Source organism: Hibiscus syriacus, unplaced genomic scaffold (genome assembly GCF_006381635.1).
Source record: "Hibiscus syriacus cultivar Baekdansim isolate YM2019G1 unplaced genomic scaffold, ASM638163v2 tig00110695_pilon, whole genome shotgun sequence".
NCBI classification, from domain to species: domain Eukaryota; kingdom Viridiplantae; phylum Streptophyta; class Magnoliopsida; order Malvales; family Malvaceae; genus Hibiscus; species Hibiscus syriacus.
The window spans coordinates 3541-28813 of NW_024062829.1; the positions used below are offsets into that span (position 1 = coordinate 3541).

The 25273-nt window shown below is 37.1% G+C and overlaps 2 pseudogenes; both read left to right on the top strand.

The window, feature by feature from the left end:
• Positions 1 to 7655: 7655 nt before the first annotated feature.
• On the top strand, positions 7656 to 9499 carry LOC120138607 (annotated as a pseudogene).
• A 1563-nt stretch (positions 9500 to 11062) lies between these two features.
• Positions 11063 to 13054, top strand: LOC120138605 (annotated as a pseudogene).
• Positions 13055 to 25273: the final 12219 nt, after the last annotated feature.

Genomic DNA, 25273 nt, shown 5'->3' on the forward strand with positions numbered 1-25273 from the left:
GAGTTTCATCGAAATGAATGTAAACTGCTGACTCGGTAAGTTCAGTGCACCAACAACCATTACTGCAACAAAGAAACTGAGTTTAAGAAACTTGAAACCCCCATTTCAGGAATTGCCATTCACTTTCATAATTCGACCAACAACAACCAGGAAGAAGAAAAAAATACAAAGAAGAGAAGTCGTGAGTTGTTGAGAGATGATTAAGGGCTTTAATGTATATGAATTCTGGAGCTTATTTAAGTTTGAAGAAGTGGACAAAAGCTCAGGGCAACCACCTCAACCATAGCAGTCAGTCCTCATTTACTGCTGATATAAAGAAGTTCACATTCCTCTATAGCTACCATTGGCTATGGCTGCCTGTTTTTACTTTAATGCAATTGGCTTTTTTGTTCTATTTTTTTTTTTGCCTTCTCAGTTTTTCCTGTGTAAATAAAAGAAGTTAATGCACGTCGACCCCATTGCAGACTGCAAAGTCTCATGGACATAATTGTGGGCATTTATACCAACAACTATACTTCATCACATTTCCCAAGTTACTTTTTGGGTTTTCTTTATTAATGGATTGAAAATTCCTTTCCATTAATACTCATAAATATTCAATTTAATTGTTATAATGATCAAATTCCCTGCATTTTTGCAGTAATGAAGGCCAACATATACTTACAAATACCATTGTTTGAACTCATTTACAGAAAGATAAACATATTTGTTGAAAATATCCGACCGGGAATGCAACAACAAAGAAAGAATTACTGATCCCACATATAATCCAATTGAACACAAGTCATGTCCTGCAAGTCTGTCAGGAGAAACATTCCTATGCAGGGATCTAAATTGAGGTTGTGGTTGTATTTGCAATTGCGTTGCGTTTATTGCTGTTGCGGACATAACGGGAATAACGGCCTACTATTTATGACCAGAGCTCAGTGCCTTCTGCTTCCATGAGTTGAAGAACCCTAACATGTTCACAAAACCATTGCAGAAAAAGAAAATTATAGAGCAGCAGGCAGAACAAAAGTTTTCATCTTTTTATCGGATGAAATTGGAATACACAAGATTGAATTTGAAGTACAGCTACTGTAGGGGAACGTCTCATTGAGGTTATATAAATGCTTGTATTGGGACAATGGGTGAATTTGTGTGTAAAAAAATTCAAATTATGTAGCAAGGAAAATTAGTATGCTGAATTGCATGCAAAAGAAACAAAGCATCGGCTCTTCCAAATATGTTTGCATGTCAAAGCTCAGACTCCACGAGTCCCATTGCTTTCTTCCACATTCTATTGTACCTACAGAGACAAATAACCTTACAATACAAAAAATTTTGGATATAACGTAGACTGGCAGGTCGAATGGACGCAACTGTCTGACAGTAAATTTGGATATGACAGATTATGTGGGTTTGTCAGAGATCATATCAAAGATTGCTGATAACTATTGCATAGAAGATATGAGTCTATAGAAATTCGATCAAAGAAGTTCTTCCAAAAATTTCGATTTATGGAGGAGTAAACTGGAGATGCAACACGCGGGGAAGATTTGGAGGTAACACAAATAAATATACAAATTACGACATGAAACAAGGCAGTTCAAAGGTATATTATTGACTCAATACGAGTGTGCTTTTAAGCATTGATTTTGAAATGACCATCCAGCTCAGTTGGTAGAGCACAAGGTTCTTAATCTTGAGGTCGGGATCGAGTCTCACAGAGGGCATTTAATAATTCGGAGGTCTCTTACGGAAGCTGCTCTCAACCTGATGTTGGTAGTAGCCTACTATCTTACCTTCCCTTACCTCATATATGGAAAAAAGGACAGCCAAATATGTGCAGGACATGGGAACTTAAACAAGAACAGGTTCAAAGTTGAAACAATAAGTCGAAACCAAGGGGACAGTAAAAATTGTGGAGAAAATAAAACCTGCAGACGTCTTTTCATGCCGTCTTTCCATCCGCATTCTTGAAGGGTGAGTTACATACGATGTTCAATTAAAATCTCAAAGAAAGTATTAAACAAGCTTTGGCTTTTGGTTTTCACTGCTTGTGATTTTTTTATCTGAGCCATCATTGATTACTTGTAAGTGAGGAATTTTATATTCTTGTTCTACAGCTTCCCAGATATCAATCAAGATGGTCTTTCATTCTAACACCCCATCCTTGATAACTTGTGCAGTCAAATATCGAAGGAGCAATCGTAATGAACAATGTTTATGTTATTAAGAAGTTAATATTTTCGGTTGTCAACAAAAAAATGTTGCGAAGAAGATAATATTTTAAATTGAACGTATAATAATTTTTTATTACATTTTCGATTACGCTCCAAAGTCATCATTTTTTAACTTTAAATTAGATTGTCGCTCGTTATATTTCCCCCCAACTCTAACTCTTGACACCACAATAACTAATAAGTATTTTAAGAATTTAGAGAAAATTTAGAGAAATCATATATTTTATTGACTAATAAACTATCTATTTAAACAAGAAGATTTGGAAATTGAAATGCATAAATATGCTACAAATCAAGATAATCTAAATTAATTTTTGACTACTTTTTTTTTTTTTGTTGAATCCTCAATTATTAAAAATTACAAAGTGTTCCCCCATTATAAGTATTGTTTTGTTGATTCTTTCTACTATTAAAAGTTATAAAATTATCATTTAACTATTCATTTGTCCCAAACTCGTTATTTTTTGTTAAAAATTGACGTTCATCTAAACTAGACGTTAACATGCTGATCAAGATATGATAAAATTATATTTTAATGATGTCTACCGACACCGTCATTGCTTTCAAGCACTTGCTCAACAGTATAATGTTTCTAGCACTGGCTCGATTGCATAATGTAAACAGAGACTTGATCGACAAAATATAGCTCAAACGGTTCTAGGATCATATTATCATATCTCAGTGAACAAGTTAATGTTCAACTTAAACGACCGCCAATTTTTTTATGGATAAGGACGAGTTTTGAACATAAAATAGTCAAGTGACTATTTATAAATTTTAATAGTCAGGGTACTCAACAAAGTAACAGTTATAGTCGGAAACCATTTTATAATTTCCTATAGTTGGGTGACTATTTGTGAACTTTACCCTAAAAGTTATACTAAAAATAAATATCTAAATTATATATATTTTCTTATTTAGGTGCTTAAACTTTTTTCAAATAATCTAAGTGTCTAACATTATAAAGATTATAATTTTAAGTGTTTAATCCGTGATAGTCGTTAAAAATATCGTCTAACTACTCAAAATGTGATATGTGGTGTATTTATAAACTTATAAAAAAATTATTTAAAAAATTAAAATTATTAAATCTAAAAAAAAAACTTAAATCCTTAATCCCAAATCATCAACCCCATTTACCGGCAGCCCCGCCACTATCGTCTCCGTCGGACACTTACCCACTCGCCAAACATCCACCAACTCATCCTCGGACCACCACTGTTGGCCATTCCCTTGGTGTCGCCCTAATAACATAAATTTCTAAACTTAAATCCCTAAATCTCAAATATCCAACCCGTGGTCGGCTTGATTCCATAGCTCACCAAATGCGCGCAATAAAGTTGTGTGCTAGAAACATGTATAGGATCGTGGGGGAGGGAGGAATTGGAGAGAGGTGGAGGAGCTTCACCAGGTCTTTATTAAGCATTCCATTGCCATTTTTATCCTCGAAAAATCAAGAAATTTGCCGGCAGGTGAATGGTGGTCCTTTTTCAGTCCTTTTTCATCAAGAATGTCGTTAGTCGGTGAGTGGTGGGAGGGTAGGTGCTCGCCGACAGTGATGATGGTCATCGGCGAAATTGATTTTGGGATTAGGGATTTTATGGATACTTCGGAGAATATTGGGGTATTTTTTGAAAAATAAGAAAAATGAGATTTTTTTAATTCGTGAATTTTATTTAAAAAAGTTTAAAAAAATTAAAATTTAAGTCACGTGTCGAACACTGATTGATTAATTGATTTTTAATTAATTTTTAATGACCTGATAAGATATTTAAAATAATAAAACTTGTAATATTAAGTATCTAAATTGACTGAAAAAAATTAAATATCCAAATGAAAAAAAGCACAATTTGAACATTTATTTTATATTAAATCTAAAAATTATGACAAATATAATTAACGGCATTTCAAAAATCCTAAAAGTTAAAAAGATGATATGACCAATGACAAAGGAAAAGGCACCTTTTTGAGAATACTGTTGAATCTTGATATCCCACACACACAGTATCCAGATTTTCTCTAAAGCACGTATCATTTGACAATAAGAGTCACTATTTCTGATATTTTATCCTGTTAGAATCACCAAGTGACATCCTCTACCTAGGATCCAAAGCATATCACAATGTCATCTCTTTAAGCCTTTTCTAGGACGGACACAGGCCCTCCAATACCATGAACGTTAGCCTGTTAAGCCTAAGAAACCCATAGCCACAACTGTCGATAAAGATAAATGTGGAACCCTCAGATCAGATCTTACTTGCATGAACCTGTGACAGCAAAAGTGGCCAATTGCTACATCTTGTTTTCATTGATTTGTAGGGAGGATTCAGCTCCAACCTGAAAAGGTGCAAGATTTGTGGACCTATGCCTAACACTTGATGTGACTCTCATATGTAAATCAACAGCAAATGAATTGGATAGCAGATAGCATCCTCAAGCATGTGGCTGACTTTCTTTATTGTGTAAAACACCGTATCACCTTGCTCATATAATGCTGTTTTAGTGGATTCTTATGTAAACTAGGGAACAAATTTGAGTTGTTGGAAGCTTTGAATTGTGAGTCACTCTCGAATCCAGTGATGGATCATCATGTGTCCATCAATGTCCCCCTACTATTGCTAATTTCATGCCATCCACCATTAATGGCATCTGATGCAAGTCTCTAAGAAGCTTTGAATTGTGAGTCACTCTCGTATCCAGTGATGGATCATCATGTGTCCATCAATGTCCCCCTACTATTGCTAATTTCATGCCATCCACCATTAATGGCATCTGATGCAAGTCTCTTAGAAGCATCTACTTGTATAAGATCATTGGGTATGGTAATGCGGTTTCATTGTCTTAGCCAAGTTGCTGACTGCTGAACTGAAAGCAACATTTGCGGTCGGGTTTGAAGTACTAAAAGCTCACATTTATTTAAAAAATTTAAGGGTAAAGTACACAAATGGTCCCTTGACTATAGGTTCATACTTTGTTGAATCCCCCGACTATTAAAAGTTACAAATAGTCCTTGACTATAGGGTGTTGCTTTGTTGAGTCTCTCAACTATTAAAAATTATAAAATAGTCACCGACTATTCATATGTTTTGAATTCGTCATTTTCGTTAAAAAATTGGCAGTCGTCTAAGTTAGATATTAGCATGTGAATGAGATATGATAGTCATTCGAGATTTTAGGATAATATTTTATCATATCCCAGTCAGTAAGTTAACATTCAACTCATACTGTAGTCAATTTTTTAACGAAAAATGACAAGTTTGAAACATATAATAGTTAGGTGACCATTTTGTAACTTCTAATAGTCGGAGGACTCAACAAAGTAACATCAGAGGACTATTTTATAACTTTTAATTATTGGGTACTCAACAAAATACCCTATAATAGGGACCATTTTTGTACTTTACCCAAAATTTCAACCTGTAATTTGATAGATTCTAGTAGATATATATTAACCAATTAACCAACCAAACCATTGTCATCTCCTTCATGTACTTTCAATCTACTATGATTGTTTGCTTCTGCCCCGACACACCACGTGACATCAAAAACGACACTTGGATTGCACTATGGACCAATAATAATACTCTCCTTTGAGTCTTCCATTCAACTCTTCTTTTTCTGTGTTTTGGCAGGCATGGAAAACTTTTTCCAATACAGAAATGGGAACAAAACTTGGGTGCTTTATCATACATTATCACATTATTGACTTTGCCTCATTCATAGGCTAATAATATATATATATATATATATATATATATATATATATATATATATATATATTATATATCACCAGCATTTCAATCATTCACATTTGATTATAAACTTCATCCAATATTATATATGGAAATGGTACAGTGAGCTTTGGTTAATTGATTTCTTTAGTGAATTTAGGCACGTTTCGTTACATGGGGTGCCCTTTCATGGTCGGCTACAGGGAAAGCAATCAGATTACTTGGTAGAAAACCAGAAAAGAAATGATTCTCAGTGTGTGGTGGTGAGCATGTATAGCAGTCGTGTCTGCTTCTATGAAATATGTATCAGATACATAAAAGAATATGGTAGCACAAGGAGTTATGTGAGAGCCGAACAGTACTGATCAACAAGAAGCATGGTGCAGGCACAATGAATTTGAGTACAGAAAACTGACACAATTGATCAGAAGAGATTAAGTAATAGGGTAAATTAGACAGAAATTTTTCGGATAATAGGGTGTCTTTATTGAGTCTTTTAATTATTAAAAATTATAAAATGATCCCCTGAAGATAGAGGATATTCTGTTGAGTCCCTCAATTATTAAAAGTTATGAAATGATCATTCGATTATTCATATGTTCCAAACTTGTATTTTTTGTTAAAAGATTGACTACCGTATGAGCTAAATGTTAACTAGGATACGATAGAACCATATTTTCATGATGTCTATTAGCACCGTCGTTGCTTTCAAGTACTACTTGACGACATAATGTAAATAGAGAGTCAATTCACAAAATAACTCAAACGGTTATGGGATCAAATTTTACCATATCCTAGTTAACAGGTTAACGTTCAACATAGACGACTGTCAATTTTTAATGAAAAATAACTAGTTTGAAATATATGAATAGTCAGGTGACAATTTTATAATTTTTTATTGTTAGAAGACTCAACAAAACGTCTTATAATATGGAATCATTTAATAATTTTTAATAATCGAGAAACTCAATAAAACAACACCCTATAATCGAGAAACCATTTATCTACTTTACCGTAAATAATGTGATCACAATTTGATTACCATTGGAAACTTAAAAATAGGATATTGTGCTTACATCCATTTGAATCCTGAATATCTTTTTGCCCAAATTTCTTTATAAAGGAAGACATTTTATAGGCTCAATGCCTCCCTTTCTTTAACTACCCTCTTCTTTAATCATTTTTGTGAAAGAATCTTCCATTTTTAAAAACAAGGGAAATACATACCATTATAGGAGTGGCAAAACTCTTTTTATCTTTTCTATGTTCGATTCGTATTCGTATAAAATACACGACATGAACATAATTTGTATACAAATTCGAATAAAAGCGGTTTTTAAATAAAACCAACATTATTTATTGAACAATTAATTCGAATATCTTTAATTTTCTTACTCTTGTCTCTCAGGTGGAGCACAGTATCATAATAAAAATGGTTTTTTTTTAAGCAAGTTTATCTATTTATTTAATGTTTTATTGAGAGGTTATTTATCTCTTAATCCACCTAGGTAGTGGGTCAATTGCGCCTATTCATTATTGTGATAAAATACTAATGACTAAGCCAAGAAACAGCACAATGTTTTAAAAAATAATGAAACCAGCAGCTGAATATATATATAATGTATTTTTCTGATATAATCACTGTCTAGGAATCTGGTTTTGCAAGCCCCTCATTGATGTTGAAGTTGCAGAACAATCTCCAGTTCATCAAAGGCATATTTTTGCCATTTTTGTTATGCTAAGATGGAGATGTTCATGTCTTTCTTCAACCTCATGGCGTTCAAGTTTGTGTTGATGTCAGTGTTTTTCTCTTTGTTGCATGTAATCTTATGTAAAGACTGCAGAGCTCCAAAATTATCAGAACATGGCCCCCCAACTTATCCTGTAATCGGCTGTTTGATTTCTTTCTACAAGAACCGCACTCGTTTGTTAGATTGGTACACGGAGTTGATCGCCGAATCGAACACCAACACGATCGTGGTGAACCGGCTCGGTGCTCGAAGGACGATTGTGACTGCCAATTTGGAGAACGTTGAGTACATGCTGAAAACCAACTTCAAAAACTTCCCTAAGGGCAAGCCTTTCACTGAAATACTGGGTGATTTTCTTGGCTATGGGATATTCATGTGGATGGGGAGCTTTGGCGAATTCAACGGAAGCTAGCAAGCCATGCTTTTAGCACCAGTTCATTGAGAGAATTCGTGATGAGCACGTTGGAAGAAGAGGTGGAACATCAATTTTTACCTTTGTTGGAATCATTGGCGGAGGCATCAGCGGTGGTGGACATGCAGGACTTGCTTAGACGACTTGCGTTTAATATCATCTGCAAGGTCTCCTTAGGGGTGGATCGCTGTGTTTTAGACCCTTCTCAATCCGTTTCGCCTCTCAGCAAAGCTTTCGACATGGCATCTGAGATATGCGCCAAACGTGGAGCTGCTCCTTTGTCATTGGTATGGAAAGTCAAGAGATGGCTGGGAGTTGGATCAGAGAAAAAGCTGAGGGATTCAGTTGAAGAAGTCCATGCATATGTTGAAGGGATCATTCATGACAAGAAGAAAAAGATGGACGAAAGCGACGACAAGCGCGGCGGTGAAGATCTGCTATCGAGGTTGATATCAGCCGGACATGATGAGGAAGTGATGAGAGACATGGTCATAAACTTCGTCATGGCAGGAAGGGACACAACCTCAGCAGCAATGACATGGCTCTTTTGGTTGCTGTCATGCCATCCAGCAACAGAGCAAGAGCTCCTGAAAGAGATAAAAAAACGGGGGAAAGATTGTTAGATTATGAATCATTGAAGGGATTGAAATTGTTGAAAGTTTCACTTTGTGAATCCATGAGGCTGTATCCGCCAGTAGCCTGGGACTCAAAGCATGCCATGGTGGATGACATGTTACCTGATGGTACATTAGTCCAGGCAGGGGATAGGGTAACCTATTTCCCCTATGGAATGGGGAGGATGGAAGCATTATGGGGAAAGGACTGTAACGAGTTCCGACCGAGCCGGTGGTTCGTTGAACCGAGCCACCACCACCGAGGGTCACTAAAGAAGGTAAGTCCCTACAAGTTCCCAGTCTTTCAGGCAGGTCCAAGAATCTGTCTTGGAAAAGAGATGGCCTTCATTCAGATGAAATATGTGGTGGCTTCCATACTAAGACACTTTGAAATCAAACCCATCGGATCAGAAACGCCAGTTTTCGTGCCACTCTTGACGGCTCACATGGCCAGTGGACTAAAGGTTGTGATTCAGAAACGTGATCATTCAAGATTAGACTTTAGAAAAAAATACAATATGCCATCATGTCTCTCATCTGTATAATGATTAGCTTAAACAATTACATACTTGTACAGATCCTTGATCGTAATCATTTGCAACAATCAAGATCGTTGGTCCAAAATCATGTGGTTAGCCTTCAAGGAACAAACACATGATTGTAAAAGCATGATCATTGCTGATTCTGTCTAATACATGCTCAGAAATGCACATGCATGCATGCATGTTTGGAAGAATTATGTCACATGTATTGATTTTTTTTTTAAAAGAGGGAAATGGTTTTAGATCTTCAAAACAATACTCTTTTACTTGCATAATGTACGATTCAGAACAATTATATAGTAAAATTTTGAAGAGGTTATAACACAAAATTAGACAATAAAGAAGTAGGTTTCCATTTCATAGAGGATGGCATCTAGAAGTGTATGAAAAAATTCAATCCTTTGATCCGATTTGAAAATTTAGATATTTGATCTGTTTTTTTAGTTTTCGAATATTCGGATTGGATATTCGGGAAAAAATGAATAATCTTTTTTACGCAGATAAAAACAACTAGTTTTATTAAAAAAATCTAAATTTACTATGAAAGGTATCCAAATAAAACAAATTAGGATATTTCTTATAATTATTAACGAAACTAATCACTTAAGATCAAATAATGATCATACAAGAAAATGTTAAAATCTATCAAAAAACTCGAACAAAGTAAATATGCAAATAGAGTTGATTGCATCGACAAACGAACCACAACAGATGATCAAGCTACTATAAGACCATTGAAAATCGCGAATCAAAATTGAGCGTCGTGAGAAAATAATCTCCGAACACAAACTACATATTCAAATTCATTCGAGGGTTCAAAGTAAGGCATATCAACAGGATAATATATAAGTGTCATCTTGATCAGTCGCAGAGATGTTAAATCATACTTTGAGAAATTAAACGATGAGATCAACCAAACAATTGATAAAAAAAAGATCGAAATGTGCCAAAAGTCAGACGAAAACGTACCATAAAAACAAAAAAAGCATACTAAAATTGGTGTCGCTGCCAGCCAACCAAGACAAAGATGAAGGCAAGCGACGAAAAGAGTAAAGAAGAAAAACTGGGGCTACTTTGAGAATAAAACAAATAATTAGATTAGATACGAATAACCTAAATTCTAATTTTGGATTATCGAAAATTCGATAAAATTGGGCCTTTGGAGTTTAGACAACCTCTAGCCCAATAAGTGAGTAACTCACTAAGCTTCAAGCCCAAAAAATTAAGATTTTTAATTGTTTATTGTGTGTGAATAATTATATATAGTGGAGGCATAGACGATGTTGCACAGAGTCGCAAAATATAAAATTTGAATATGAAATTTTTGTCAAATTAAGTTTTATGTTTAGATCCAAATTTCTAAATATCTAATATGAAAATTTAGATATTTGATATTTTAGAACAAATACGAATCACAGTTTTAATAATAATATTTTTAAATATCAAATTTTTTAATCAAATAATATTCGATGTCCGAAAATGCAAATCCCTGTGACATCAATATCCTCTTATGAAAACTTCAAAAGTCCATGATATATATCGGTTGATCAGACCCTAAATTTTGGGCCATAGTATTCTTGGATGAGACCTTCTCTGCCTAATTTTTTAGGCTCAAAATAATTTGGAACCCAATAAAATTTACCCAAAACTGACCCTAAACTCTTAAAGAGCCAACCAAGGCCGAGCCCTTAATAATACAGAAGAGATAGCGTGACTGTGAGAAGAGACAGTAACCAACTAACCATCCATGAACTGAAAAACTCAACCATTCTATCCTCACCACATACCACAACAATGGCTACATTACTCCCACTCTCAACTTCTTCTCCTTCCTCTTACCTTCCAGTCCTTCTCCATCCAAAGCACCACCAATCAACAACCTTTCACTCCTTTCCCAGAAACCCAAAATGCTCTTGTTTCATTGTCAGCTCAAGAGGCTCAATCTTCTTCATTATCCACCAAATTGTCATCTGTTATATGCCCTTCTCTTGAAAATGCAAATACCCTCTTCTTCAAATCTTCTTACAATATTCAGATTATTGTGGATGACAACGAACCTGAAGAAAGGCTGCTGAACAGGTTCAGAAGAGAGGTCATGAGAGTTGGTGTCATTCAAGAGTGTAAGAGAAGGAGGTTCTTCGAGAATAAGCAAGACGAGAAGAAGCGTAAGTCACGCGAGGCTGCTAAGCGTAATCGTAGAAGGTAAAATTTTGGTTTTTTCCTTTTTTCGGTAGACCGTATAAAGATAATGAGGAAAAGGAAATGAACTTTGGATGCTATGCTGTGTATGGTATATGTTAAGGCCCTTTGTTTTGAATTTGTGTAATTGAGTAGCATTTGGCACTTGTTTTAGGTTTGGAAGTTTGGGTTTTATTGAGGCAAGGAAGATTTGAGGGAAACGGAAGATAAAGACCGAAGCTTTATTGTAAGATTAGACAGTTTTAGCTTCCCTGGTGCAACTTGGAGGAAAGAAATGAAAAAGAAAAGAAAGAAAAGAAAGAAAATAAAGAAAACTATTGCTAAGATAAACAAACCCAGGAGTTCTGGATTCTATGTTTTTTATGAGTTAAATGCTGATCACAAGTTGACTTTGTTGGATATTTGTGTCTTAATCATAATAATAAGTTGAAGCTGTGTAGTTGTCTTGGGTTTCATTTACCATTGCAATGTTTCATTAGTTTGCTGGCATAGCGTTTGGTTGAGCTGCTATCCCCCAGTAATTGTCTTTTAGATATGGTTTGAGGACTCGACTTCATTATATCGAACAAAGGCTTCAACTTTGAGCTTGTAGAGTAGCGTTTAAGAAAGGTATATTTTCAATCCGATCATAGGCATATCATCACTGTGCAGCTTTCGAATTCGTAACATACTTGGTGTAGTTTTCTTTGTTTCATCTACATTTAAATCCTTCATGAACTAGTTAGGCCTTGCCTCTTTTCTTGTGTTGGTTCTTTTTGAGTTAATGGTTAATTTTTCAATCCTTTTATCTTAGTCTGTAAATGATCTTCAGGGTGTTTTTTTTTCATATTCTGTGGTCCAATTTTTTCCATCAAGTAAAAAAATGCTAATACCAGTTACTAAGGCGGATTCTATTTTTGTTCTTTAGTTGGTTATATATGGTTGAAGTAATTAGTTTTTGACAATAATTAGTAGTTTTAAGAAAGGTATATCTTCAAGCCGACCATAGGCATATAATGTCTAATGCAGTTTCTGAATCTCAATTGAATATGTTGCATAGTCGTAGTTGTATTTGTTTCTCCTGCATTTACATCCTCCATGAAGTAGAGAGGTCTTTGCTTTTTCTTGGTTATTGTTGAATGTGGGGTTCAGTTTCAAAATTGAATCTTTTTATCTCACTTCGGAGTGACATTCATGTTTTCCGCCATGTTCTGTGGTACAAATTATCTTCCATTATGTGAAAATTGCTAATCCCGGTCTCAGCAATCAGGAAGATACCGTGTTTCTTTCTTTAGTTGGTTATATCTGGTTGACATTAATAACTGATGACTATATCTTCTCTCATGCAAATATGAGCAGGCGTCCGGGGACTAGATTTTCACCGCCAAACAAGCAGGAATATCTATGAAGAAGAGGGATGAGGATGATGATGATAACTGGGACATGCCAGATGGAGACGTTCCCAATTGACCGCATTTTGTGATGCCTTTTATTTACAAATCTCTATCTTTGAGCATTGACACTTTTTGTTTGTCCACTGTAAGTTGAATTAGGATGAACTCTGTCACTTGATTTGCCCTATGCATATTTCTTTTTATATATAAGTGAAGTAAAGATTTTCATTCCTTAATTTACCAGAAGGCTTTAATGCATGTTTTTGCCAGACCTATAGGAAAGGTAACTAGTGTTGGATATGTGGGAAGTTTGTGTTTATCTATGTTTCCCCTTTTCCCATTACCACATCGAGTTGCGTAAGAGGCGACCAGTTCTTTTCCTTAGGCACGAGAATGCCTCGTTCTCTGGCTCCAATGGTAAGGTGGTTATGAAGACGGTATAATTGATGCTTTATTGGATTGTTTAAACAGAATACCTATGTAACAACCCGGAATAAAATTTAGAGAAAAAAAAAATTTAATTAAGTAATTTGGCAAAAATTTGAGGATTAAATCGAAAGTTTTCAAAATTGTAGGCCATTTTAGAAGTTAAAGGAAATTCAGGGACCAAGCCCTGCATTACTCCTTTTAGTGTCGGCAGAAAATTTCATATAAACATATGAATGGTTTTCTGTTTTCAAAACAGAAAACAATTGTGAAATTCTTCCTCACGCACACAACTTCCAAACTCGATTCCGACGCCGTCCGAATTCCGATCGTTGTTTTGAAACCACCGTTGTGTTCATCATCGAGCGAGGAGCAAAACCTTCAAATTAATTGAAGCGAAACGCGGCCAAACGTCGGGAATTTCCAGTCAAAGTAGCGACGGTTTTGTTAGCTCTATCGCCGAGAAAATCTTAAATTCACCGCTGATCGTTGCTCTGTTTACGACACCTCCCGCACCATCGTGTTCCTTGTGCCGTTCCGAGTTCACCGGTGTCAACCTTGTCCGCCGTAGACGGCGGCGCGTGGGGAGGTGGTGCAGTCAAAGATTCGGCCGATTTGAAATCGAGCTCTCCGCCGTTCAAAAATTTGAACCGATCGTTGTAAGTATCTTGAAATCGCTCAAAATAATTTTTAGAAATTTTTCCGGGATTTTTAGGGCCCCGGAGGACGCCTCACGCGCCACACGCGCCGCCGCAGGGCGAGTGGCTGCTGGAAACCGGTTTAACCGGTTTTCAACCGGTTCTGACCGGTTTGACCGGTTTCAACCGGTTCGAACCGGTTTGACCGGTCTGAACCGGTTTGACCGGTCTGACCCGACCCGACCGTTGACCCGACCCGACCCGACCGTTGACCCGACCCGACCCGACCGTTGACCGTTGACCGTTGACCGTTGACTTTCTTTGACCAAAACTTAAAATGGCTTTGACCGAGCATTAAACGACAGTTAATCTTTTCCGAGTATACCTATCCTGATAGTTTTCGACGTGCCGAATCCGTTTCCGTGGTCCGTTTTGTCAAATTCGAATCCGAAGGTCTCCAAATCTACGGTCAAAGTGGTTGACTTTGACTTTGACCAAGAATTTGAATTTTCGAAAAGTCATACTTTATGTTTGTCGACGCCCTGATTCCGATTCCGTAATCCGTTTGGCCAAATTCAGACTCGAAATACCTCAAATTGATAGTCAAACCCGAAAAATGCGTATATACTTAAGAAGTTTAGCTTTGAACAATTGAATAGGATTTGAGACTGATAATATTATTGTTTGAAGGTACAAGAGACTCTCCGGATCGTTCGACAGCTCGACCCAGCTCTTCTAGATCAGTTAAACCACGTGTGCCAGTATTCACCCGTTCGAAAATTGTAGCAGAGCGTGGTGAAACCAGCAATCAGTAGATTTGTTATTTGAATCTATTGTCGAGGTGTGTTCCCTACTTGTTATTGAACTGTTTTATTGGTTTTAATACGTGGTACACCGAATTCATTGGCTATTGTTTTATGGATGCACCAATTTAATGTGACAATTTATGGAATATGGCTGCTATCTAATTTTTGTTTTGAAATGGTATATGATTACTATGTTTTTGGATTTATGGAGTTTATGTCACGGTGCAATTGAATTTTGGAATTGAAATACGATGGAATAGCTCTGATCAAGCTAACTGGGCCTAATGTGACTCTTGAGGGCCCCAAGATGTTTCATTAGGTCGGCTTTCCTTTGCTGTGTGCTTAGGGTAAGCTATATGGACTTATTGACTTGGGCTTAAGGATACAAGCTTCAGAGCCTATCCTTAAGTCGGCTTTCTTTTTGCTATGTGCATAAAGTAAGCTATATGGAAAATAATTTTGGGAACTACTGATGGTGTACCAGAAAAGGGTTTAAACTATGATTTTCAAAAGTTAAACTCTTTTACGAATTTGTGAGATTACTGGACTATGATTTGTACCTATTGTGATTTTATGGAAATGTTGGGACACACTGAGCCTAGCTCACCTTTTGAAAATGTTTTCCCCTTTCAGATACTGTTGGGTAGATACCTTGGTTCGAGCACTTGGAGGATCAACATATCTCTTGAAGTAAATCAGATTGTAATGTTTTTATCTGGCAAGTTTACTTTATTTTGGTGACATGGACCTTATTTTAAAATATCGGATTTTATAATGATAACACTTTTGCTACTACTGCTCGGTTTATTGTGATTTTGAATTTGAAGACATGTTTTAAATTAAATTATTATTTATTTGTACTATATTTACGAGTTGGTTTTTGATAGTATAAATTGTTTATAATTTCATGTTTTTATAATGTGATTTTATATTGATGGAATAACGGTTGCGAAAAATGTCTTTAATAATTATAATGTGATCCACTAGACTTAGTCGAAACGCATAGGCCGGGTCTAGGGGGTTACATTTATTGGTATCAGAGCCAGGTTTTTAACCCTCGGACTGTGTATGAGTCCACATTGAAAATACGGTTTTGAAATATTTTACAAAACGAGTTACTAAGGCCATGTCACAAAGTTATTAAGATTTTAACTATGTTTGAGACTCCAAGTGCTTATCTAACCCTAAGTTTTATCTTCTGTAGTAAACTTGAGATCCATCAAAATGAGTGCTAGACGTAGTCGTCGAACTAGCCGTGGACGAGGTCGAGTGGCTAGATTCGCAGATCCGATCGATGAGATACGGGTAGATCCCCCACCTCCGATAGGTGATCATGCTCCTACGACCCCAACGGATCTGCCTCCTGCCGCTGGTATTGGCATGACTACACCGATAATAGGAGCGACCGATATTGAGTTAGAGTCTACCGGAGTTGCTTTGGATGAGAATTTTGGTAGACAATTTCTGCAGTTAATACAGGGAGCAGTCAGAGCTACTGGTGTTGTATCTGAGGTTCCTATTTCGCAGACTTTGATTGCCAATGGAGTTAGAACTTTTGGGGGACAGATAGGTGGAGCTCCTACTGAAGCTGAGGATTGGCTCCAGGATACAGAGAGACGCATGGATCAGTTGGGTTTGGACTCAATTAAGAGATATCAGGGTGCTGTGGCGATGTTAGATGGCAATGCCTACACTTGGTGGGAGTCAGTGACCAGTAGTGTTCCTACCGATCGTTTGACCTGGAATTTCTTTAAGGATCGCTTTCGGAGCCGTTTTCTGGGAGAGCGCTACTTAGCTCAGAGACGACAACAGTTTCAAGACCTGGTTCAGGGAGACATGACTGTTTCTGAATATGAGATCGAGTTCCTGAAATTGCTGAAGTATGGATTCAGTATGGTACCTACGGAGAGAGATCGATGTCGTAAATTTGCCCTTGGACTCAGATACGAGCTGCGTAGGCAAGTTGTAACCCATCAGGATGAGATATTTGATGTGCTGGTGGGCAGAGCCAAAGATGCGGAAGAGGTGGAGTTTTTAGCTTCTGGTAGAGAGCGTGTTGATCAAGATCGATCTAAGAAATTTTCAGTCCCGATGGAGTCATCAGCACAGTCCGGAAAGAGGACTCGTACTTCAGCCCCTCATAGAAGCAATACACGTTTCAGGCCTGCAGCATCCTCACCTTTAGCTGTCAGTCGAGACGGTTCCTCGTCGTATTATAATGGGCCCCTTTGTGAGTATTGTGGTAAACAACACTCAGGAGAGTGTCGTAAGAAGATGGGTCTTTGCTATCAGTGTGGATCTAGTGGTCATTATCGGAGGGATTGTCCTCAGTTAGTTTCGTTTGAGCAGACCACTACCCAAACTCCTGTGCGTTCGCAGACTACAGTACAGACCCCAATTAGAGATCGTAGTCAATGAAAGACTCGAGGATCAGCGTCCAGGACAGACAGTAGAGCCCGACCTCAGCAAAATAGAGGGCCAACAGTTTCTGAGGCTAGACAACCAGCTTTGGTTTATGCAACTAGACGTCGTGATGACAGAGATGAGCCTGAGGTTATTGCAGGTACATTTACTATTTATTCTACCCCATACTTTGCATTATTGGACAATGGTTCCACTCACTCCTATGTATCGAGCTCAGTATCTCGAAACCTTCAAATTCCGATCGAGAACACTGAAAATACTGTTACAGTTACAAGTCCAGTAGGACAAGCGGTATTAGTGAATAAAGTATTCCGACGTTGTCCTCTCGAGGTTCAGGGAGAAATTTTTCTCGCTGATCTTATGGAGCTTCCTTTAGAGGAGTTCGATCTAATTCTTGGAATGGATTGGTTGAATAAACACAAGGTAAAGCTGGATTGCGAATACAAGCGGGCTACTCTGAAGACTTCAGATGGTCGGACTGTTGTGTTAATTGGTGAACGGCGTGGTTATCTCTCCAACATAGTTTCAGTGATGGAAATTGATCGTATGATCCGGAAGGATATGAGACCTTCATTGCTTGTATTTTGAACACCAAAGGTGCATTGTCCACGATCGAGAAGATTCGTACAGTTAGCGAGTTTCCTGATGTTTTTCCGGAGGAGTTGCCTGGGTTACCTCCTGATAGAGAGGTAGAGTTCGAGATTGAGACTTATCCAGGATCTTCACCTATTTCTATGGCACCTTATCGTATGGCTCCAAAGGAACTTAAGGAGTTGAAAGTCCAATTGCAAGAATTATTCGATCGAGGATTTATCCGACATAGTACTTCACCATGGGGAGCTCCAGTTCTATTCGTGAAAAAGAAGGATGGGTCGCTAAGATTATGTATTGACTATCGGAAATTGAACAAGATGACGGTCAAGAATAAATACCCATTACCCAGGATTGATGACTTATTTGATCAATTGCGAGGAGCTACTGTATTCTCTAAGATTGATCTTCGTTCGGGGTATTATCAATTGAAAGTTAAAGGATCTGATGTTGCAAAAACGGCCATTCGCACTAGATATGGTCATTATGAATTTTTAGTGATGCCTTTTGGTTTGACGAACGCTCCTGCAGCTTTTATGGATTTGATGAATCGGGTGTTCCGACCATATTTGGATCAATTTGTGGTGGTCTTCATTGACGATATTCTGATATACTCTCGTACTGAGGCAGAGCATGACGAGCATTTGAAGATCGTTCTGCGGACTTTGAGAGAGCATCGTCTATATGCCAAACTAAGCAAGTGTGAGTTTTGGCTTCAAGAAGTGTCATTTCTGGGGCATATTATTTCTGCGCGAGGTGTTCAGGTTGATCCCAGCAAGATAGAGGCCATTATGAATTGGAAACGACCTAAGAACGTATCTGAAATCCGCAGTTTCTTGGGCTTGGCTGGTTATTATCGACGTTTGTTGAGGGCTTCTCGATCATTGCTTCTCCTTTGACAAAGTTGTTAAGGAAGAATGTGCTGTTTGACTGGGGTGAGGCACAACAGGAGAGCTTTGAGAAATTAAAGGCGGTTTTGACTCAAGCACCTGTGTTGATTCAACCGGAGTCCGGAAAGGATTTTACAGTGTATAGTGATGCTTCACATTCAGGACTTGGTTGTGTTTTAATGCAGGAAAGTAAGGTGGTGGCTTATGCATCCCGTCAGCTGCGGCCGCATGAGAGTAACTATCCTACTCATGATTTAGAGTTGGCAGCAGTAATTTTTGCCTTGAAGATTTGGAGACACTATCTTTATGGAGAGAAGTGTTACATTTTCACAGATCATAAGAGCTTAAAGTATCTTCTGACCCAGAAGGAACTTAATTTGAGACAGCGTCGCTGGTTAGAGCTTCTAAAGGATTATGATTGCGTGATTGATTACCACCCTGGTAAAGCTAACATTGTAGCAGATGCTTTGAGTCGAAAGACGGTACGGAGTTGAGGTCTTTAATGGCCAAGATGAATTTATATGACGATGGCACTTTGTTAGCAGAATTGCAAGTTAAGCCGACCTTGGTTGATGAGATCAAGGCTAAACAGCCCCTTGATAGCTCCTTGTTTTCCATCTTTGAGCAAGTAGAGCAGGGGACAAACACAGATTACGCAATTGATCAGGATGAAGTTTTATGCTTTAAAGGTAGATATTGTGTGCCTGATGATGCTGAGTTGAGGCAGACTATCCTTACCGAGGCTCATAGTAGTCCATATGCTATGCACCCCGGAGGAGATAAGATGTACCGGAATTTGAGAGAGAGGTATTATTGGATTGGTATGAAGAAAGACATATCTGACTTTGTGGCTAGGTGTTTGACTTGTCAGCAAGTTAAGGCAGAACATCAACATCCATCAGGTTTGTTACAGCCTATCAAGATTCCTGAATGGAAGTGGGAGCGTATTACTATGGATTTTGTTACTGGCTTGCCTATGACTCCTTTGAAAAAAGATTCTGTTTGGGTGATTGTTGACAGACTTACAAAGTCAGCTCACTTCATTCCTGTGCGAGTAAATTATACTTTGGATAAGCTGGCAAGATTGTATATTTCAGAGATTGTCAGATTGCATGGTGTTCCATTGTCTATTATTTCTGATCGAGATCCGAGATTTACTTCGAGATTTTGGAAGGCGTTACATACGGCTTTGGGAACAAGATTGGATTATAGTACATCCTTTCATCCACAAACTGATGGTCAATCTGAGAGAGTAATTCAGATTTTGGAGGATATGTTGCGGGGTTGCGTAATCGATTTTCATGGTAGTTGGGAGAACTTTTTGCCGTTGGCTGAATTTGCTTACAATAACAGTTATCAGACCAGTATTCGTATGGCACCCTATGAGCACTATATGGGCGTAAATGTCGCACTCCGATCTGTTGGACTGAGTTGCGTGATAGGAAAACGTTGGGACCTGAGTTAGTGCGAGAGACGGAGGACACAGTCAGATTAATCCGTGACCGTCTGAAAAAGGCATTTGATAGGCAGAAATCTTATGCAGATCAAAGAAGGAAGGATATACAGTTTGAAGTGGGAGATCGGGTCTTTTTGAAAGTTTCACCCTGGAAGAAAGTATTAAGATTCGGGGTAAGGGTAAATTGAGTCCAAGATTTATTGGACCATTTCGTATCTTGAAGAGGGTAGGACCTGTTGCATATCAGCTTGAGTTGCCTTCTGAGCTAAGTCGTATTCATGATGTCTTTCATGTATCAATGTTGAGGAGATACCGTCCAGATCCAGGTCACATTATTCAGGTTGAAGAAGTAGAGCTGAGACCTGATTTGTCATATGAAGAGGAGCCCATTCAGATCTTGGAGAGAGATGAACGAGTTCTTCGGAATAGGCGAATTCCAATGGTCAAAGTTCAATGGAGTAATCGAGGCCCCTCAGAAGCTACTTGGGAGACATTGGAGTCAATGGAGGCTCAGTTTCCTCAACTATTCTCATAAGGTAAATTTCGAGGACGAAATTTCTTGTAGAGGGGGAGAATTGTAACAACCCGGAATAAAATTTAGAGAAAAAAAAATTTAATTAAGTAATTTGGCAAAAATTTGAGGATTAAATCGAAAGTTTTCAAATTGTAGGCCATTTTAGAAGTTAAAGGAAATTCAGGGACCAAGCCCTGCATTACTCCTTTTAGTGTCGGCAGAAAATTTCATATAAACATATGAATGGTTTTCTGTTTTCAAACAGAAAACAATTGTGAAATTCTTCCTCACGCACACAACTTCCAAACTCGATTCCGACGCCGTCCGAATTCCGATCGTTGTTTTGAAACCACCGTTGTGTTCATCATCGAGCGAGGAGCAAAACCTTCAAATTAATTGAAGCGAAACGCGGCCAAACGTCGGGAATTTCCAGTCAAAGTAGCGACGGTTTTGTTAGCTCTATCGCCGAGAAAATCTTAAATTCACCGCTGATCGTTGCTCTGTTTACGACACCTCCCGCACCATCGTGTTCCTTGTGCCGTTCCGAGTTCACCGGTGTCAACCTTGTCCGCCGTAGACGGCGGCGCGTGGGGAGGTGGTGCAGTCAAAGATTCGGCCGATTTGAAATCGAGCTCTCCGCCGTTCAAAAATTTGAACCGATCGTTGTAAGTATCTTGAAATCGCTCAAATAATTTTTAGAAATTTTTCCGGGATTTTAGGGCCCCGGAGGACGCCTCACGCGCCACACGCGCCGCCGCAGGGCGAGTGGCTGCTGGAAACCGGTTTAACCGGTTTTCAACCGGTTCTGACCGGTTTGACCGGTTTCAACCGGTTCGAACCGGTTTGACCGGTCTGAACCGGTTTGACCGGTGACCCGACCCGACCCGACCGTTGACCCGACCCGACCCGACCGTTGACCCGACCCGACCCGACCGTTGACCCGACCCGACCCGACCGTTGACCGTTGACCGTTGACCGTTGACTTTCTTTGACCAAAACTTAAAATGGCTTTGACCGAGCATTAAACGACAGTTAATCTTTTCCGAGTATACCTATCCTGATATTTTTCGACGTGCCGAATCCGTTTCCGTGGTCCGTTTTGTCAAATTCGAATCCGAAGGTCTCCAAATCTACGGTCAAAGTGGTTGACTTTGACTTTGACCAAGAATTTGAATTTTCGAAAAGTCATACTTTATGTTTGTCGACGCCCTGATTCCGATTCCGTAATCCGTTTGGCCAAATTCAGACTCGAAATACCTCAAATTGATAGTCAAACCCGAAAAATGCGTATATACTTAAGAAGTTTAGCTTTGAACAATTGAATAGGATTTGAGACTGATAAATATTATTGTTTGAAGGTACAAGAGACTCTCCGGATCGTTCGACAGCTCGACCCAGCTCTTCTAGATCAGTTAAACCACGTGTGCCAGTATTCACCCGTTCGAAAATTGTAGCAGAGCGTGGTGAAACCAGCAATCAGTATATTTGTTATTTGAATCTATTGTCGAGGTGTGTTCCCTACTTGTTATTGAACTGTTTTATTGGTTTTAATACGTGGTACACCGAATTCATTGGCTATTGTTTTATGGATGCACCGATTTAATGTGACAATTTATGGAATATGGCTGCTATCTAATTTTTGTTTTGAATGGTATATGATTACTATGTTTTTGGATTTATGGAGTTTATGTCACGGTGCAATTGAATTTTGGAATTGAAATACGATGGAATAGCTCTGATCAAGCTAACTGGGCCTAATGTGACTCTTGAGGGCCCCAAGATGTTTCATTAGGTCGGCTTTCCTTTGCTGTGTGCTTAGGGTAAGCTATATGGACTTATTGACTTGGGCTTAAGGATACAAGCTTCAGAGCCTATCCTTAAGTCGGCTTTCTTTTTGCTATGTGCATAAAGTAAGCTATATGGAAAATAATTTTGGGAACTACTGATGGTGTACCAGAAAAGGGTTTAAACTATGATTTTCAAAAAGTTAAACTCTTTTACGAATTTGTGAGATTACTGGACTATGATTTGTACCTATTGTGATTTTATGGAAATGTTGGGACACACTGAGCCTAGCTCACCTTTTGAAAATGTTTTCCCCTTTCAGATACTGTTGGGTAGATACCTTGGTTCGAGCACTTGGAGGATCAACATATCTCTTGAAGTAAATCAGATTGTAATGTTTTTATCTGGCAAGTTTACTTTATTTTGGTGACATGGACCTTATTTTAAAATATCGGATTTTATAATGATAACACTTTTGCTACTACTGCTCGGTTTATTGTGATTTTGAATTTGAAGACATGTTTTAAATTAAATTATTATTTATTTGTACTATATTTACGAGTTGGTTTTTGATAGTATAAATTGTTTATAATTTCATGTTTTTATAATGTGATTTTATATTGATGGAATAACGGTTGCGAAAAATGTCTTTAATAATTATAATGTGATCCACTAGACTTAGTCGAAACGCATAGGCCGGGTCTAGGGGGTTACAACCTATGCTTTCAGATTTACTCTGGTCAAATACTTGTCCTTGGAAGTGTTTGATCGATAATTTCGGGATTATATGTTACATACAAGACCTTCAAGACCTCTAGGCACCATTAGAGGCAATAAGCTAGTGCTCTTGAGAAATTTCAGATGAAACTACCCTGTTACAGATTGCAGTTTTGGATGCTGAGAGTATTGTGTTGATTAATCTTAGTTCAGGATTCTTTGTTCAGTTTAGCGAGAAAACCGGTTGTTTTCGAGTCGCTCGAACAAGCGATGTATGGTATGAAAGTGATAATCAAACTTAACTTTCATTTCCCAGGTTGTCAATAATTGTAATATGAGAACATTATACATGAAAAAGCAACAGTCATTAACAGAGGTGCACATACTGTTTTGGCAAGTTTTACAACAGTTGTTTTGCTGTTTAGAATATGAAATGTTACTTTACTGGTACAAAACGATACAATAGTTTAGGTATAAAGAAAGAGATGTTGGATGTCCCCTTTTAAGAATATGAAACTGAGTATAATAGGCTTTGTAGAAACCAAACGACCTTGGTGATAAATGAATTATTATTATTCCTTTAGGTTCTGGGTTCGATTTCTAAGAATGTCAGGGTGTAAACGTTTTAGTGTCTTTTATCAGAATAATGTCGTTTTAGGGTTTTAAATAGTTCTTTTAGATTTCCCCCCCCCCAACTTTTCCTTTTGTTCTTTATAGTGTCTTTTCTCTGAGCCTTCTGTCTAAAATTCGGTCAATTGATCGGCAATGTCCGTCGTTGGGAATTATCCATTGTCATCAATCATTCGTAAGTTTGTAATAAAAATATCATCAAAATATACAAACTTTTTTCTATAATACCCTCAATCGGCGATGTTACACTTACCACTTAGAACACTATTGATTACCTTATTAGCCATAGTTGGATTATCAGAACAATTAGTCCATTTTATGATCCAGGGACTAATCTATGATGATTTAATATTTGAGGTCAAAATAGAATAAGAAATATTTTAAATATCAAATTGAATCTTAAAATCAAACCTTTATTTATCCTGTATAAATTATTTAATAATTAAATAGAGAAAAAAATTAAATATCAATTTTAACTAAAGGTTTTATGAATTCTTGAGTTCGTTTATTTCCCAGTCACCAACATATCTTGATTGGTTGAATTGATTGCTTCCAAATCAAAGAGAAGTTGATCAATCATTTTGTGAAAGTACAGTTGATTGAGTAGGTGATTCACGAGTTACACTTAATCATATGAAGGTAGAAAAATATAGGGTAAAATAAACGTTTAGTACCTAAATTATTAGTGTTATTTTGTTTTAGTACCTAAAATTTCATTTGTTTTAAAATCATACCTAACATTTACTTTTTATTTCATTTTAGCCGTTAAAAACTTAATCAAACTGTTATAACATGACACAAATTTTTGGGTAAATTACATCTTTCACCACTTAACTATCTTTTCACTCCTATTTTGGCCACTAAAATTTAAAAAATTTCAATTTAAGTACTCAACTTTCAAATGGCTCATGTTTTAACCACTCTAATTCATTCTATTAATAATTTTTGTTACATAAGTTTTTTATTATTTTTTATTAATATATTATTAAAATAAAAAAATAAGTTTAAAAATTAGAGTGATAGTAATTTAAAAGTTAAGTAATTAAATTTAAAAAATTAAACTTCAATAACCAAAATAGGAGTGATAACATAGTTGAGTGATGAATTATGTAATTTAAAAAAGTATATGCTATAATCGCTAAGTTTTTAACTACGATGTATCAAAATGAAATAAAAAGTAAATGTTATGTATGATTTTAAAATAAATAAAAATTTAGGTATTAAAACGAAACAAAAATGATATTCTAGATACTAAACATGTAATTTACCCAAAGAAAAGTAAGAAATGATATCAAAAGCCACACAAATTGATCGTTTATACAGATGGGAATTCTAATCTTATCCTTAATCCCGAAGTAGATAAAATAAAAATATTATTCTATGAACATGGACGCCGTCTCAGTCTATTCAATAATTAAATAAAGAATGACTTAATGTAATATATATATATATATATATATATATATATATATATATATATATATATATATATATATATCTAAAGTTAATTTTAGGTGTATAAATAAATTTTTGTTAAAAATGGGTGGCT